This window comes from Antrostomus carolinensis, unplaced genomic scaffold (genome assembly GCF_000700745.2).
Source record: "Antrostomus carolinensis isolate BGI_N321 unplaced genomic scaffold, ASM70074v2 scaffold16580, whole genome shotgun sequence".
NCBI classification, from domain to species: Eukaryota; Metazoa; Chordata; class Aves; order Caprimulgiformes; family Caprimulgidae; genus Antrostomus; species Antrostomus carolinensis.
The window spans coordinates 47501-61221 of NW_010286605.1; positions in this window are offsets into that span (position 1 = coordinate 47501).

Below are 13721 nucleotides of genomic sequence, written 5' to 3' on the forward strand. Positions count from 1 at the left end.
ATCGCCCACCATTTGCTCTTCAAAGATGGCAATTCCTTAGTTATTCTCACCTTTCCTTTCTGAACCAAGACTGCTCTCCTTGGTTCATTCACTTTGTTGTCTTTGTGGCAAGTTTGCAGCATCGAGGAGGGGGGAGCTGCCCTCCTCTCACCCAGCCTGAGGGTCTGGCCAACATCTAATCTCCCTGCCCTGAGCGTCCACCTGTGGACTCTTACAAAGGGGGAGAGTTTGGCAAATGCCCTGTTATCTCCAGGACATGAAATTATAGGGTCAAGATATTGCTAGGGTACACACAGCTTCCATGTGCTCCTGGATCAGTTCACAGCACCTGTCTGTAGTTTCTAGAGCAGGAACCCTCAAGGTCTAGCTCCTGGCTTCAGATCAAGGTCTCATTTTCTACTTTCTTGCCACTAAAAAGTTTCATCCTGCTGTATTGAACTTGCCAGCAATGCTGGGAGATGCAAAACACTGTTCATCTATAATATTGTGTCTGGTCTGAGAAAGAAAAAAAAATAATAATGAGATATTATAATTTAACTGTTGTGGTGGCAAAGTTTTAGCAAGTGCAGAATGCCAATCTGTCAAAAGAAGCCCCCATCTGCACCCCACATCCATGAAGACGTGAGACTGTACCCCAGCAAACTGACTGGTTGCCTCTGGGATGGAAAATATTTCAATGCTTTGCTTTGAAAATGTGCAGAGATGTTGACATTTAGCCAGCAAAGATGTGCGTTACCTGCCATAATCACCAAAGGGCACCCATAGATGAGTCAAACCTGGCATTTCGTCTGTGCTTCACAACTGTGTGAGGAAACGGTCACAGCAAACACCATCCACCTCTCATGTGGGAGAATCACACAAACACTGTGGAGGCCATTTCCTGCACACGCTCTCGAAACAGGGCTTACAGCAGCTTCAGCTGGTGTTCCACCGGGAACTGAATTTCACCCTTTAAGGTTAAATCTGGGTTAGCATGACACCAGCTGTCTAACATACCCATTTTGCAAGAGAACATGGATTGCCAACTTTTTAAGCGCTGTGCAGAGTGACTGTCTAGGGAGACCCATGGGAAAAAAGTGATTCTGGGAACTACAGCAGTTTTATACCAAGTCCTTTAAAGCACGTGAATAGTACTTAACCTGAAATTTTACTTCCTTTTCACAGAATCACAGAATGTCAGGGATTGGAAGGGACCTCGAAAGATCATCTAGTCCAATCCCCCTGCCGGAGCAGGAACACCTAGATGAGATCACACAGGAAGGCGTCCAGGCGGGTTTTGAATGTCTCCAGAGAAGGAGACTCCACAACCTCCCTGGGTAGCCTGTTCCAGTGCTCCGTCACCCTCTTTTACAAGATAAGAGTTTATTTAATCAGAGTTAAAAATCGAACAACATTGCAATAATACTCTCAGGTAATTCCATGTCTATTAGGATGTCTTGGTAAAATACCGAAAGGCAAAGACTGATAAATAGGTTGTCATTCACTATATTTAAATAATTGAACATCCAATAATAAGAATAATCAAGCAAAATAAATTATCAGAAGTCTGAAAATTTAGAGATCGTAACCAGTGGTTAACTACGTCACTTCCATTCCTAGTCACAGGTAGTTCACCTCTGCAGTAACAGTTTTGCTAAATTCCAGCTACACCATCCATCGTGCCCTCTGCCTGCTGGAGCTTCACCATGGCGCCTCTTCCAGTCTGCTCTGGGAACTGAGTGCACCTCAGCCAGGGCAGGGGCTTTTGGGTAAATCTGGTTGCACTGCCTGCTGACATCGGGCTCAGACTCACGGTATCTGGGGAATGAGTCAGTTGACCCATTGGTCTTCAGGTCCTCAGCATGAGTGAGATAGTCCAGGGCAAGTTGCTTTGATTTTTTGCCTCATGGCTGGGGCAGGGCTGGGGTTTGGGAGCTGGGTGTAGGGGGCAGAAGGGGAGAAGTCTGGCAGCCTCTTGAATACCAGGACAAGTTGAGAAAGATATATTTTTCTTGTGTATGCAGCTACAAATTCTGATTTTTTCTATGAACTTACTTGCAACTACAACCCTCAGTATAAATGAAAACTTTCCTGTTGTGTTTAAAAAACAAGTCATATCTACGTTCCTGGAAGGCAAAGCCCAGTGCTGGCATGATAACACACAGACAGGTTGAACCAGTTTGGCGCAGCTGAACTTCTGAACTGGAGCTGGATCACATCCCACCACTTTGAAGCATAGAAGGAGGTAGCCACATGACTTTCCCCACTAGACCACATAAAAACACCCCCAAAGACAGTGTCTGGAGCCTGCTTAGACCTGAGGGTCTGAACATGACAGAGGAGCTGTTTCCAGAAGCAGTAGCCAAGTGACAAGGCAGAAAGGAAAACTCACAGCCGTGCTACAATGATGGGATCAGTGGGGATGACTGGAAGGCAGGGAAGTTCGAAGGAACTTTAGTGCTGGTATCCAGAAAGTCTTCAACATCTGTATCTGATGGGCAGGAGGGAGATGAATGGCTATGGCTTTGATGCACAACCTTGATCCCTCCTGGCAAATCTCAGTAGAGCCAACAAGAGCGCTTTGTGTGCACTTGCCTAAAATCAACTTTTCTAAATATCTGAAGAGTGTAAGAGGTGAAGAAGAGGCTGGCTCTAGGAACTGGCACCTGGAAATGCCTCTGTCAGGTCCTTCCTCAACACACACCAGCCCAGTCCCACCTGCAAATAGAATTGCCACAGCCATAGCTAAGAAGTGTGTTTGCATCTGTGATCACTAAGGCTTGGCTCAGTGCTGGGTTGGCCGTAGCATGGACACAGATGGAGCAATTTACCCTGTGCTCCCTCTTTGGAGAGGACAGAAATGCCTCTGGCTGGAGAGACACTCAGAAGTTTGTCTCTGAGCCCTCTGTAAGGGCCTTTGCTGCACAAGGGTGTTTAATGTCTGCTTTCTAGAATAGAAAGCTGGAGACTTAGAAGGCTTCTCCAGCTTCCCATGGTGAAGATGCTGTTTAGGCTGTTTAGTGGCAAAGATTAGATGTGGGATGTTCTCCAATAACCTACTGCATCATCATTTACACCCATTACTGGTACTCCAACAGATTTCAATGACCTTTGTGAAAACAAAATCATACTAGATTGACATATTTGCTTTAGAAAATGCTAATCAATATCTATTTTGTTAGCCAATATGGTTATGTCTCCTGTTATTGTGATTTATTTCATTTTTGTTGACCAAAGGTGGTTGAATGGGTGATAACAGTACTGAAAATGGCAAGGGTTAATAAATTCAGATGAGGTTGTCATCTTATTACCAGAGTGCAGGAAGTGAAGCACAGCCGTTTAATTAACCTAGTCGCAATGAATTTCATGCAACACACAGTTAACACTTCATCTATTAAAACTGCGAAGCAGATGGTAGTAAGCAGTTTTATCTGCTGTAAATAGGGTACCAATTTAAATTACTTGCTGCACAGGGTTTTATAGGGTGAAATTATCTAGATATTAAATGGTGAGATATTTAATAATCTCTTTTTTTTAAGTCCTGCATATATCAGACTCTTGGTCCAAGAGTAGAAAACTCAATTATTTCCATGAAATCCCCAAAATGGAGAGCTAAAAAAAAAAAAAAAAAACAAACCAAAAAACAACAAAACTTTGATGAATTGGCATTTCTTCGGACTCCAGGCCTTCAGTCATCATCTCTGCTGGAGAATATATACACCATTATAAAGTTTTACCCTACTTTCTCTCTCTGCCCAAGAGATTTTTATTACTCACACAAATGGATAATCCAAGCTGACTATTAAAAAGGCCACATTTCTCAACAGAGCAGTAGTTTCTCTCTTGCTCTTGAAAAATGGTTGTGATGAATATTACCAAATTTAACATTTTCCTTTTCATTTCCCACAGTTGGGGAGAGTTATGTGAGCACATGACTGCACGTAGGGGAAGGAGGCTCTGTATCAAAGGTGCTAGGGGAAACTCGGTGCCTGAAGCTCAGTAGCCACTTTGCTTCCCTGTCTCTCATCCCAGAGAGGGGAATGTAAACTTTAAAAAAAAAACAAAACAAACAACCCATAAGCGTGTGATGTAGCTTCTTATACACATAACAATTTAGATGCTTTCAGAACTTGCCAGCTCTTGAAACTATTTAATGCACAAAATTGCTGCTCTCATGTAAAATGTAAGGCAGAAATGCTAGGAAGAAGCAAAGAGGCTCTCCTAAAACCACAATTGCCTCAGGACTGCGTGAATCCCATTTTTCAGCAGAGAAGCAAATGTTTATTTGAAATCAGTGCAGAATCCCAGGAAGAAAGGGGACACCTGAGCCAGAAGAGCAAGTAGGTCACTACACCCCCAGGAGTGTGTGGCTCCCACTGTTCCAGGCAAGGGCAGAAAATTGTCTTTCCACTCCTTCAGAGAAAACAAATCTGAAGGACCAACCTCCTTTGGAATTCTCCTTCTCCTGAAGACAGAGGTTTGACAAGGCTCTGCTTCTGGTGAATAAGGTTCATTAAGCCCACAGAAAGCCAGAGGGTGTGCATTCATTTATTTGAATGACTCTTGGAGACTCCTTTATTTGAATGACTTTTTCCTTAGAGAGGCAGAAAGCAAGTGTGTCCTTTGTCACCTCCTCTGATTGCTCTGTCCACTGAACAGCTAGCAATCGCGATCAGAAAGTATCCAGAGATTCAAGGCATCACAATCCATGACAAAGGACATAAATTGCTCTTTTCACAGATGACGTCCCACTTTATCTCAGTAAAACACAAATCTCTGTTCAATGCCTGAAGAAGTCCTGGACCATTACTTCACTGGAGCAAGGCTTCATGTAAATATGACTAAATCAGAGGTGATCCTTGCACAATCATCCAGTGAGACTTTTTTTTATTCTCTATGATTTTGACTCCCTGGGGAATTCAACTATTTACTAGTACCAGCCCAACCCTACTTAAGCAAATGGCCACAGTCCTTTTTTAGCCCATCATATAAAGGTCAAGAAGGGCTTTATTTTCTGTTGTATGTAGTAGCACAGGTTTGGTTTGGCTGTATCAAAAATGAATCATATGTATGATCCCAAGCAATGTCACATGCAAAAGAGACTAAGAATCAACTTTCTGAGGCTCAGAAAAAACAAAATCAAAATGCAAGCTTACCCCTGACGGAGAAATTTTATTAGCAGGCAATTTTACCAGCTTTCTTGGGAAGGGCATGCAGAGGTCCCACACTAGCCCCTCCGCCTGAGGAGATATGGGAGCACTTGGCTACAATTTGTCCTTCACAGGTGGTTTGTGACAAAGGCTTACGGAATTCTTGAGGATTATAAGCAGATCTAGAGACCACCCCAGCACTTCTGGGAAAAGGAAAATCATGTTACCTTTATGCAGCCACACTCACTTAAAGGCTCCCACAGATTGCTACAGCAGCAGGACATGAGGCTTAAAAGATGGGAAGGAGATGACTGAGGAGCAGAAAGAACATGGTCTTTGTTCAAGATCATAACCAAATGATCTTTGAGCAGTTCACAACTGAATTTTATTCAGTTTCCTTTCAAACATACTATGAGCTATTTCTTTCTTAGCCATTGCTGCTGAAGAGAAATGGACAACGAGCCAGGTGGAGGAGGCCGTATCCTAAGTCACAGGAGCTACTGCTGCTGCAAGTGGGATCTTTGCCTTTCTTCTTCACTCAGAAAGAAAAAGAAAGTCATGACATGGTATGTAGCTACTATGAAGAAAATTAACTCTATCCCAGCCAAAACCAGCATATCATACCACAAGTTTGATAGTGGCAGTTTTTAAGCTGCTGTAATTTATTGTCACTCCATGGATACCAGAGTGTATCAGTATCCACTGCCTGACAATTTCCCCCCTTTTCTTTAAACATCATTAACAGGATTTTCTATGAAAATTTTAAAACTTGGAAGATGCTACTGAAAGACTGTGAAACAGATTAAAATATTGATAGGATATTAATGGATATTGATATTTATATTGATACTGATATTGATAGGATATTGATATTGATTGGATATTGATGCATTTGTTAACATGGGTCAATGTTATTGGTCAGTCTGAGATGCTGTGGCATTTCCAGGCAAAGTGACCAGCCTGGGCCAACTTGAGAGGTCAAAGTCAGGCCCAGAAATGAACCCTGTCTCCTGACTGTCAAATCAGTGCTTTATCAACAAAGTGCATTGCTCTTTAGTATATTCATTTATAATGCAGATTAGGTGGATGAGAGGAAAATTTAGTCATTTAGAATGACTAATAACTATGCTAATGTGTTCAGATAAAATAAGCATTCACATATGCTGAAAGCCTTTATAGTGTGATAAACTTCTGTTATCTTTTGAGGCATGCAGTACTTTGATTTTCATATACCAACTCCTCTTTATTTCAAGTGCAATAAAAACATATTTTTTAAAAAAGATTTCCAAGATTGAGACTGCTGAACTTCATATGGGGAGTGTTTGTGTGAAGTGCTGACAGACTACTCGAGCAGTGGGCTCAGGAGCTTGGGGTTTCTTTGGTTGGTTGGGGTTTTTTGCTTTGACAAAACATGTCAAACCAGTTTGAAGACTTGGACTTCCGAGATGGCAAAGAGCTTTGAGGATATTGATTTCAGTGGGTCTGAGACTTTGTACAGAAATACTAATCCTCTTGGAAGTTACTTTTGTTTTCCTGCATGTGACCAAACACCTGCTTTTATCCCCTATCTAATTTTCTGTTGTTCTTCCCCATAACACAGACACATTTATAAAACATTTTATTTTTTTTTCTCTGCTGTTGAAGACACTGTTGCTAATCACATGCCAGTGACCTTTGCCATCCCATGTGACACTTTGCAGACTGCCCTCTGCCTGCAGTTCCTTTGCTACATCCTTCCCAGACCCCAAAGTTACAGCTGCTGAGATGCATCTCAGGCTGAATGTTTTAGGAAGCAAATGGCTTTTGCCTGAAAAGATCTCCAAGTGGTGCTGCTGCTGGTACAGGAGGCTAGCAGCCTTGCCCTCCTCTGGAAAAAGTGTGATACTCCTTCTTTTCTCTTGTGCTGCCATTGCACGGTGTCGTGGTTCTCCTGTATGGAGCACTTCAAAAGCAGAAAAGTAAGTGAAACTCATGGGAAAAAATAATCTCAGAGGGATATAAAAAAAAGAAGCTACCCTTCTCTTATTAATTTCAACCTGCACTGAAAAAAATCCAAGTCAGTTTGGAGAAAATAAACTGTCTTTAAAAGAAAAAAGGAAGTATAGCAAATACAGTAATATTATTTATTTAATCTTCTTTACTTAAGAAGAATAAAATATGAAAAATAGTCTGTAAAAGGAAAAATCACCTGACAGGCAGCAATAAATGACCAGATATTTAAAAACATCATCATGAACAATAGAAGGTCTTGGGGCTTGGTTTTCCCTTTCAGTGAAGGGTAACTAAATGAAGGATAACTAAGATAAAAAAGCATAAAGCAATGGTGTCACATTCTGGATGAAAGCACAAGCCTCACCAAAAACATTAAAACAGGAATGTGCCTGTTAAAGTAGGAAATGGGGCCTCTTTACCCAGTCGACTTTTGTGAATGAGTGCAGAGAGCTCTATAAAGGGACGGCTGCCAGCACGGGAAAGGCACAAGTGCTGCGGAGGACATCTTCAGGGAAAAATCAGATGATGAGTCTGCTGAAGCTGAGGTAGTAAATAGAAAGAAGCCTGACTGGGAAAATGCAGGTCTCAGACAGTTTGTCAGGCAAAATTGCCTACCTGTTCCCATCTCCGTGGTGATGCACGGGTTATATTTGGTACTTGAAATTTTATTATTCGCATTCCACTAAGTATTTGCCTGTGAGAACCTGTATTTAAATTGCAAGGTTAATCAGCCGTGCTGGAAAGCAGTGTGACAGTATGGAGATGAAGTGGTGGACATGTTCAAGTCTTTCTTTAAATACCCATTTTCAATATTTTCTAAACTAATCTTAAAATCCAGATTCCAATGGCTGTATTCTTTACGCAGAAGAGCTATGGAAAATAAAGGGCGATAGGGGGATTTTCAGTATTTAACATTTTCCTGCAACCATGACAATAGCCAGGAAGGACAACGGCCCTGATGGGCAGAGGTGAAGCTGCCACAGGAGCCAGGGGAGCAGAAGCAGCCTGTCCTGCGATGCCGCGCTGGATGCCCAGGGGTGGTTAAAAGCTTTACAGCAGACAACTGGATTATGCTCCTCATCCTGGCACAGGCTCGCTGGACCAGTGGAGATAACCGTCCTCATCTGCTTTTTTCAGCTCCGTATCAGAAATGTCATAAATAAGTGCAAGGTGTGAGTATTTAGGAGGAACATTTCCTTATCTTTTAATTAAGAACATTACAGAGGTGTTTGGTTGGTTTTTTTTCCCCTTTCTTTTTGCGAGGTAGGTACAGTAGTAGATTTTTTCAGCCTTTTATAGGCCAGGCACGTGATATGTGATGAGAGCCATGAGAGGCATTTAAATTATCTCTTTTGAGGCCTTTTTATGCTTATTTTAGTTTCAGCAGAATTGGGTCTGTTCCATATGTCCTGATTCACTACAGGATGCTTTTCTTGGCGGAGGAGTGGCTCTGTTTGATCAAGATGGTACTGACCTCATTTGTGAAATCAAGTATCAACTCAGTATATAGGGAAGTCTAGCTTAGCTTCTAACAAAAAATCTTTAAGAAGAACAATTTTGTACAGATTCTATAAAGAATAAGCCAGGAAAAAAAACCCCTCCAAATCTTATGTAATATCCTATCACACAGACATTTAATCTTCCATTCACCTGATTTAAAAAAAAAAAACCAACACCTCATCTGAAATAAGAGAACTATCCTATTTTTAATAGTCTTAGGCTTCTGTCAGCATGGAAATATAAGGTGCTGAAATTGTAATAGTAAGACCGGATAGCTCTTGATTTTATCTCTGTGGGTGAGAAAAAAATGATGTTGCTATTATCTGCATGTTACTATTCCTATTCACAGATAGGGAACAGAGGGAAAAGTTTTGCTCCTTCATAACTGACTAGACATTATCAAGGTGTATACACTATGTGAACAACTCAGCCCTTCATTATTTTAACAGCCTTAATGTTTGCAAGTCTATGCCTTGAATGGTTAAAAAAAAGTGGAAGATATATCTGCTGTATCCTCAATAAAAAGCTGTAAAAATGCTGGTTAGACTACAGCCTGTGACTATATTTAGATATATATCTCCCTGAAGAATGCTATCACTGGGGTAAAATATTAATGGTTGGTTTATGGTGCTGCTATTTCCCTTTCACTTCCTCATTCATGTTCACATGGAATAGAGCAAACAAGTACCTGGGCGAGGAGGGTTGGGGACAGGCTGAGGAGGGGATGTGTGTCCGGGTAGGTACCAGGGCAGGGGCTCAGTGAGAGGATGAACACACTCTTCCTGCTCAGGGAAACTGTGGGAGAAATCCCTCACCCCTGCAGCCCGATCTCAGCCTGCACTGGAGGTACAGAGCCGCACAGGTTAAACCAAATCCTTTTTACTGTGATTTTTCACCTGGAGAAATCACAGTGGAAGTCAACTCACACTTGCCTGAGAAAACTCTTCTACGGGCCGCACAGATTTGTGCACATCTACACCCAGACCCGATGTCAGGTGAAAAAAACATGCGTTTCTACTGCCTGAAGCCAAATCAGAAAAATCAAAAAAACTCCACAACATAATTTCAGCCGATGTAGAGCCATCAGCAAAGCGTGCCGGAGCGGATGCGCTTCAGCAGCACAGCCATGGCGGCAGCTGTGGGCTGCGCTTCCCGTGGCCTCCTGCCGGCCTGTGGTCCCAGCGCTGCCCAGTTGAGCCCTGGCTGGGCAGTGCCGCTGTGATCCGGCAAAAAATCCACGGGAAAAGCTCTCTGGCATGGACAGGCAGACCCAGCCCATCCTGCAGCAGTGAACACGGGAGTTAGCTGGAAGGGAAAAGTGAGCAGCAGCAGTTTTTTGGATCGGCAGCCGGAAAGAGAAAGGCCACGTGGGCTGTCGCTCAGCTTGAGCATCCTATCTGAGCTCTGCTTTAAAACAGAAGCGTGCCTCAACTCTGGCAAACGGTGCAGAAGATTTCCCAAAAAAAGTACACAGGGAGGAGGTATTCCTAGAGTCACGCACCCTCACGCACTGGGAGGCTGAGTGCTCACCAAGCAAAAGGACTGTTCCCGGTGCAGTGTTGCACATACAGTGAAGGTCAAGAGGGCATTTACATTCTTGTGCAAAGCATCCAGGTTTGACCATTGTTAGAGACAATATAATACCCTGCTACAGATGCATCTGTGGCACACTCTGCTATGGCAATTTCTGCTACGATGAATTTCCAGGAATCCTGGGAGTTGTGTTAGCACTGGAGCCATGGCAGCAATAGCCATGGCAATAGCTCTTCTGAGTTACTTGTCCCAGCTGTTAAAAGAGAGGGACTGCAGATGCTTTCTGCCTTGTTTTCTGTTGCTGTTTTTAAATGTAAGAGATGCACATGATTAAAGTAATTAAGTGTCTATATCTAGACATCATATTTTAACCTCAGGGTGTGTGAAAGAGAGAAAGAGAGACAGTCAGAATGAATTAGTTTCTGAATTAATGTTTGTAACAGTTCTACAAACACTTAGACAAATTCATAGTCAAAAGGATAGTGTCAACGTTTCATTTAAAAGCCTCTTTAAGGAGTTTCATTGCCGTATGTTGAAAATCTAATCTTTAAAAGAGACAATGTGTAAAAGTTTGGCTTCCTTCTCAAATATATCAATTGATATTTTCCTCCATTTGACCTATTTATCTTAAAACATTTATAATCTGTTGGGGGGACATCCATAGCTAAATGTCCAATTTGGTTTGTTTGTTTTTTAAATCTGCCATTCCATTGCCAAGAAATTAAACAAACAGATGCCACTCTTTTTGAGGGGCTCCATTAAATGCAATGTCTTACGCACCATCTGCTGATCTGCAGCAGCAATTAACAGCTACACGCTACTCCCAGAGCAGAGCTGACAGCAATTGATGGTGCCGGGATACTGGCAATTTCTCCTTCCCACTCTTCACCCTCTCTCTTCCAAATCCATACAATACAATATTTCTGCATAAAGGACTGAATCTGCTGAGAATAAAAAAGAATGAGGTATTCCTCATTCTTCAAATTGTGGTGGATGAAAGCCCTTTCTAGGTATTACACGTTCTAAACAAAGGGAATATTCAATGATAACAACTGAGCTGATAGAGGTCTGCAAAGGCAACACGAGCGAAGTTTGTCCTGCGTCTTTTGGGACCGGCCTCCTCCTAATGGCGTGCAGCTGCTCCGAGGAGCCACAGCCCAGGACTGCACACAAAATTGCAGCCTCGGTCTGCTCTCGAGCTTGAAATACCTGGTTTGGCTCAGCCTTGTGAGCAATCATGAATCATGAGCACAGGGCGTGATTCGTGTCCATTGTCTGACAGCCAGGTAAAGGGCTTTGTACCAGTAAAAACTGGAGATTGGGTCTTTTATTGGCAAACAGCCCTCTTCTTCACAGGATAGCATGGAGTGCATGGGTTCACGTTATTGAATGGGACATCAGCCTTCAGCCTACAGCCCAGTCCTTTCTGTTAGCTGAGCTGAATGATTACTTACCCTAGAAAAGAAGGGCTTCCCTGGACTTTTCTTCAGTGTTTGTGGCCATGGCACTGTGGCTTTTTGTGGACTGTTGGGCCTCACTGTTAGTGATGCAATGCCTCACAGAAGTGGAGGCATCAGGGGCTTCTCAAGGCACTGGAGGACTCTTAATGCACTAAAAGGGAATTAAAAAAATTTCATTGTACCTGAGGCTTCATATTTCCTTTTGAATTGACACAGAAAGTCTACTTGCAAATAGATTATCCTGCCTACTCCAGTGGCTCCTGATACCCCTCCACACATCCTGGTGTCTGTCTGAAGATCAAGATCTGCCTTCAAAGCCATGAGTGTCCTCCCATAGGCATATTTACTTCACCTTATCTGAAAGAAATGCTTGATGCCACAACAGTGTGTTGCTTTATTTTCAACAAGTTGTTTGCATTGCTGCATCAGTAGAAGGATTTCTTTGCCTCACTTTGTCATGCTTGTAGCCTGTCCTCAATACAACTGATTTCTCCTCTGAGACATGTTGGAAAGAAAGGGATCTCAAGGTTTAACATTTCAGATTCTGAGCCTGGCCACAGTGTCAGGATGGACAGGTGTACATTATTTTGGAAATGAATATTTCCATCCTGACAATAAATCTCTATAGTAATTATCCTTATTGCCCTATATGGTGGCCATCTGTAAAGGCAATCTGAACTTTAAAAGGGTGTCTCATAAATCAGATGCAATTTAAAATCTTCCAAGAGTTTGTAAATCTGCCCAGGATTTAGCAATTAATTAGGGAGCAGACAGCTTAATACATTAACCTTTCACCTCTGTGGGCCTGGGTTCAAAAGCTGACTTAGGTCAAGAAGTTAAAAATTAGATTGGTGACTTTGTTTTAGTTGTTATGAGTGCTGGGGTGCAGGAGAGCCTGGTTAGTCCTGCTTGCCACGCCCAGGTCTCTCAGTGAGTGTTTGCTTTGAGGGTTGCGTGTGCCTTGTTGGCTGCTGGCACCCTGTGACAGGGTTACTACTTTAAGAATAAAGTCAGGTGCCTGAGGAGTCCTGTTAGTAGGATATGGTGGCTGTAAGAGAGGTCAGGAAGCATTGAGGACGGCCCTATGGGAACACTGACTATAACGCCAGAAGAAGTTTTTCTTCTCAAATCGAGCCAGGTCACTGAAGGGATTGCATGGACACTGGGATTGCACAGATGCTGGGACAGACATGGCTGGGAGGGAACATTTCTGTCATCCCTTCCGCAGCCCTGCTTAGCCTGGTGGATGGCCTCAACCTTGTTGTTCCCCACGCTCCCACCCCACCACCCATAGTGCCCTCCTCCCAGGGCTTGCCAAGAAAGCAACATTGCAAGGAGGCTGGTGAGAGAAGCCAAGATCAGCAGGCGTTGCTTAATTTCTGTGTCTGACCAGAGTAAAATGCAGCAGCATGCAGCAACGTGGACCATCCCCTTCCCGGTTTCCTTTGGCTCGTGGAAGACGGGGATGCTGCAGAGGTCCTTGATGCACCTCAGCTGTGTGACACAGGGTATTTTGTCACACACTAGTGACCCTCAGCAGCCTCTCTTCACTGAGAGGCACAGTCTGTTTCATAGGGATGCTCTGTTGCTGAAGGTGAAAATGTAACCAGCATCCATAAAGGTGGTGGAGGAGCCTCTGCATGCCTGGCTGGTGGTGGTTACCCCTTGCCCATGGCCCTGACTTGTCAGCAATTCATTTACCGTGGCTTAGCACTGACCACTGGTGGCAAAACACAGAGTGGTCTGCACCTGTGTCAAGGCTGGGGAAAGGGATTGAGCAATGCAGGTGTCAGCCGCAGACGTCTCTCTGGGGAGCTAACACCACTCTGAATCCCTATTAAATAGCACTGGAGTGGCAGTCACTTGATGGGACCATCCCTCTCCATCAGTGTGTGAGTATCCCCATGTAGATTTATGTTCCTCACACCCTTCAGACCACCCTTGAGAAATACCCATGAAAAAATAAAAATTACCCATGACCCTTGGCTTTGACTTGTTGACCTCTCCCTCTCCCCAGCACATGCCCTGTCTGCTCGGGATTTGCCAGCTGACTAACGAGATCGGGTGAGATCCTTGCTCTGAAAGGACATTTGAAAATAATGTGATT